The sequence below is a fragment of the Pteropus medius genome, unplaced genomic scaffold, assembly GCF_902729225.1.
Source record: "Pteropus medius unplaced genomic scaffold, Ma_sr-lr_union100, whole genome shotgun sequence".
NCBI lineage: Eukaryota > Metazoa > Chordata > Mammalia > Chiroptera > Pteropodidae > Pteropus > Pteropus medius.
In genome coordinates, this window is record NW_024342471.1 from 6,531,388 (window position 1) to 6,536,070 (window position 4,683).

The 4,683-nt window shown below is 51.4% G+C and overlaps 1 pseudogene; it reads right to left on the bottom strand.

Moving 5' to 3' along the window:
* On the bottom strand, positions 1-4,671 carry LOC120603533 (putative testis-specific Y-encoded-like protein 3; annotated as a pseudogene).
* Between the last annotated feature and the right edge of the window lie 12 nt (positions 4,672-4,683).

Sequence of the window (4,683 nt, forward strand, 5' to 3'; positions counted from 1 at the left end):
ATAATTCAGAGAGATAAAAGCAAGTGCAAAAACCTGAGGTTGGAGTGTGCTTAGTATATTTAAGGAACAGCAGAGAGGCAAGTGTTGGGGGAGTATAGAGGAGATTGATGGCAGATGCCAGCAGGAACGAGGAAACGCTGGGCTTTGTCAGCCATGATAAGGAGTTGTGATTTTTTTCTGCCAGTGGAGGGTTGTGGATGGGGGAATAACATGATCTGAGTTATTTTCTCACCAGATTAAAAGGTTTTTATTTTTTTCATCATGATATAAAAAAAAAAAACAAAAGCACCATCAATCCTTTTCGGATTGGACAAAGCCTCCTCATGAATATTTTACTGTTTAGAAGCAGAGATGTCATTTACAGCGATGTTGATTCCAACAGGGCCACTGGCACACAGAATCGTCAAGACCATCAGTTTCAGATTTCTTTTTGGAGAACATGGTAACAATTTTCATTCTTAAGTCTTACAAAAACACCATATTCAAATTACTAAGTACAGTTATATTAACAGGCCACAACAACTTGATAATCAATCATGAATAGCCACATAAGTTTCCAAAAGACATCGAAAATTTACAATGATATTTTTGTAAATGTTTTCAACTAAAAGCAACAAGGAGGTCTGGACAGCTCAATTTCCCTAGTGGGTAGAAATAGAGAAGGGGGTGCATAGGATCTTACTTAAAAGCAGTGACGTTAAGAAACAGCATTAACTTTCTACAAATACAAGGTCATACCTGGTCGGAGAAAACCTGAAGTTGCAGTGTTCTGCTATCAGTTCTTCTAATTTAGAAAATGTACTGATGAATCATAAAAGTTAGGAAGAATCAAGGGGCGCTCTTCCCTCCACCCCCGAAGCTCAGGCACCCCTGCCTTTCCAGCTGTCTCTGGCATTGCCCAACTGAGAGCAACCCCCTCCTCCATTATTTTGTGTCAAGGCCTCCTTAGGTCCTGGGAAGTAAAAGACAAGGCCTTCTGTGAGAAGGCCTGGGTATGGTCACCCCCAAAGTGAGATGGAAACAGCCCCAAAAGCCTGGGAAGAGGAATTTAGGGGGGACTGGTATGTTCTTGTACCTACAGGATCCCACGAGGGAGTTTGGACCTGGTGGAAGGAGAAGTAGAGTTGGGCTAAAGTTAGTCTAAAAGGACACAGCATAAAACAATGGACTATCCCTACCCCTGGGGGCCCAGACCTCCTGGTCTCTCTGTTCAGCAGCCCTGCACTGTCCCTCTTTGGAGATTCTGGGCCTTGCTGAAGGGGGCAGGGCATGAGAGCAGAGGGACAAAGAGAACATGGCAGTCTATGGGCCAACTCTCCCTCTTTGGACATAAAGAGGCAAATTCAACAAGAAATCCTGTCTCCTCAGATATTTGTAAACAAACAAACAAACAAAAAACCTGCTTATTCAGTTTGTTTCCGAGATGTCACTTTAAAGAAAATAAAAAGATATGAGCTCTGGCAGGTATAGGCAGGCTCCACGACCAGAAATACTTCCTCCCCAGCACCCCAACCTGGCAGCCTAAAAACAGGTGGAGATGGGAAAGCTGGATTCTGTGGGAGTCCAATGACTGGGGCTCAGAAAGTTAGGCTTCTGGAAGGGACACCGTCATTGCCCCCGCCTTGAGTATATGCTCAGATATGTCAGTTCAGCAGAGTTCCTGGGGATTTGGGGGCTCTCTTGTGCATTGCAGGTAGCCCACATGGGTCCACAGGCAATTCTTGAGGTCTTTATAGACGAGAGTAGGCAACAGGATTGATGGCAGCCTGGGCAAAACTGATGAGAAAGGTGATGGCCAGACATTTGTAGGGTACAGCACATACCACCACAAGTGGATAGCAGGCTACAAGGTAGGACCAACATGGGTAAGAAGAACAGTATGATCGCAAAGAATGCATTGCCCACTGCTTCATGTCCTTTTCCTCACTCATGCCCAGCAGCTGTCTGCTGGCTGTGACCATTCTGCCAGATGCACAATAGTCCAGTAGCCTGGGATAGCCTAGCCTGTGATCCTGAAGCTCTGAAGCCCTGGAATGTCCAAGTCTGGCTGATAGCCAGCACAATGCACTCACTTTATTGTTGGTGATGAGACTCAGCTTGCCACAGCCAATGTGCGGGGCCACCATAAATATGAGGCCCAGCGTATTGTGGCCTTGAAGAGGCACTGGTCATCCTAGTGACTTATGGGTGCCTATCCCAAAAATGGGTGGGAAGGCCATGATCGAAGATGGGCCATGAAGATGATAGCAGTACACGTCCATGGCATTAGGTGCTTGGGTAGATACTGTGGCATGTGACAGTCCTGTGATGCATGAAGGCCATATGGAAATAGGAGAACTTGGCCGTGAAGGCCACAGTCTTGGAGCTGAGTCCACTGAGCACCAGAGGGGCCAGAGTACACAAAGGAGAGAGCAGACAGCAGAATGCCATAGAGGGAATCTCATGTAGGGGCTAGGTCCTAGGGCAGGACTTAGCCAGACTGGAACCTGGAAGGCCTAGGAGGGGCCTCTGTGAACTCACCTGGCTATGTGGGACCTATCCCCCAGCAGGTAGTACTGCAGGGGTTTGGGCCACAGGTCCTCTTTAATAATTTGGGCAACCCTATTAGCCTCTGGGAGGCTGCGCTGTGAGAACCTGCTGAAGAAGCTGCGGACAGTGTCCTGGTTTCTGCGTACCAGAGCAAGGGGTTCCTGGCCCTGGTACCATCAGATGCACACTGTGATTGACACCATCCGGCCTGAAGATCTGCATTATTCATATTCCTTCACTATCACCTTATTCTGGAAATAGGGGTTACTCCAAAAGGAATACTTAAATTTACAGCCTGCCCTGGCATGCCTGAGCTTCCTCACCTCTAAATTCATCAGGTAGAAGACAGTGTCTTCATCTTGGGAGCTGATGATCATGGCAGACAGCTGCGGGTGGTTCAGGAAGGCGGTGACCCAGAAGCCAGGAATATTCTGGATGATGAAGCTCCTACGGGCTAAATGCAACCAGCACATACGTCCAAACCTGCACTCCAACTACAGGTAAGCCCTGTCTGCCTGGGCACTCATGGCCTCCAGCTCCCACTGGATGGCTTCCAGTGGGTCCACAACTGGGCCACCAAGGTTTAGCAGCCCCCGGCCCTCCTGCGCCTCCACTCCCACTTCCAGCTTCTCTTCCCCAATCAGCTTCTCTGTCACCTCCATCTGCCTTACCTGCTGCTTTTGCATATCCCCTCCCACACCTCCACCATGAAGATGCCACCGTCTTCATTCATCACTTCTGCGGCCTTCCTGCAGGCTCCAGCCTGAGCCCCCACCCCTCTGTGCCACAGGTTTCTGGGGCCTCATCCCCGACAGGCTGTTTTCCAGGCTACGATCAGTCACCGCAGAGGCCGCTTCTCACTGGCAGGCTGAGTGGTCCCGAAACTGGCTGTGGGGTTAGGGGTGCCTGCGTCTCGCAGTTTCTCCGGCCCGAGCCGTGGGTGCCAGGCACACGCCTCAGTCCTGTGCGGAGGTCCAGCGGCAGGCGCGCAGCGGTTTCCAGGCCCCCTGTACCCTCATCCTCCATCACCTGCGGAAGCTTCTGGCCTGGAGGGGCTCGGGGTGCGCAGGCGACACAGTGGGTTCTGCAAGAAGGGTAGCTCCGCGGCTGATGGCTGGGGGTGGGGACAGGGGTGGTGGCATCGCAGGAGAGAGGCAGGGAGGCGTGTCTCCTCCGGGGCGCACTCTGCCCCTCACACCCCCTTCTTCCAGATGTGATTCGCTAGGGTCCCAGGGCTGCGGAGACAGGAGAGGGGCAAGGTGCCTGGAAGCCTGGCGAAGAGTCAGGGGGTTGCTGGGTGGGAATACAACCACGTACGAGACCCAGAACTGGCCTGATTAGTAGGGAGCTGGCGGTGAAGTGCAGGGCTGTACCTAGCAAGGAGCAGCTTGGAGGGGGCATCAAGGATCAGGCCTAACCCTCGGTCACAGACAGAACCTTCCATCACAGCCACAAAACCAGGCGATTACTGGGGCTCTGAGTCTGCCATGGGCAGGTGGGAGTCGCCTGTTGCCCACACTGGCCTGCTGCTTTGGGGCAGCTGTAGGACACCAGTAGCTTTGCAGAAGATAAATCACTCAGGCATATGCAGAGGACTCAAGAGGTATCTCTTGCAAAGACTGACCAGACGCAAACTGGAAGCTAGTTTGATGGTCATTGTCCGGCACACAGAGGTACTCAAAATATTCATGTGGAGAAAAGAAACAAGGTCAGAGTGGAAGGATCTGGGACAAGGGAAGGTCTCGAATGCTGCTGACTAGGGAGCATCTGCCTGGTTTCCTCCTGGACTGATAGGCTGAAAAGGTGGACACTGTCCTAGGCCCAGGGGCTACCCCTTGTTCTGTACCAGACATTTCACAAATGCGAACTCTAGACTGAAGTGCAGAGTCTGTACTTGGATGAGAGCCTGTGTGGAACAGCCCCTGCAACCCTCATCCTACAAATGCATCTGTGCTCCTGTGGTCTTGGCTTCCAAACTAGCACTTAATGCCCCACAGCTCTGCCTGGAAGTCCTTGCCACCTACAGAAAGCCTTCAGCCTCCCCTGGCCCACTGGGTAAGATAGCTCTGAGCCCTCAGACCCATCCTGGAGTGTGTATGCCCTAGAAGGCAAAGTTGATTCCCTTGGGGCCCTAGCCAGAGTTCTGACCCATTG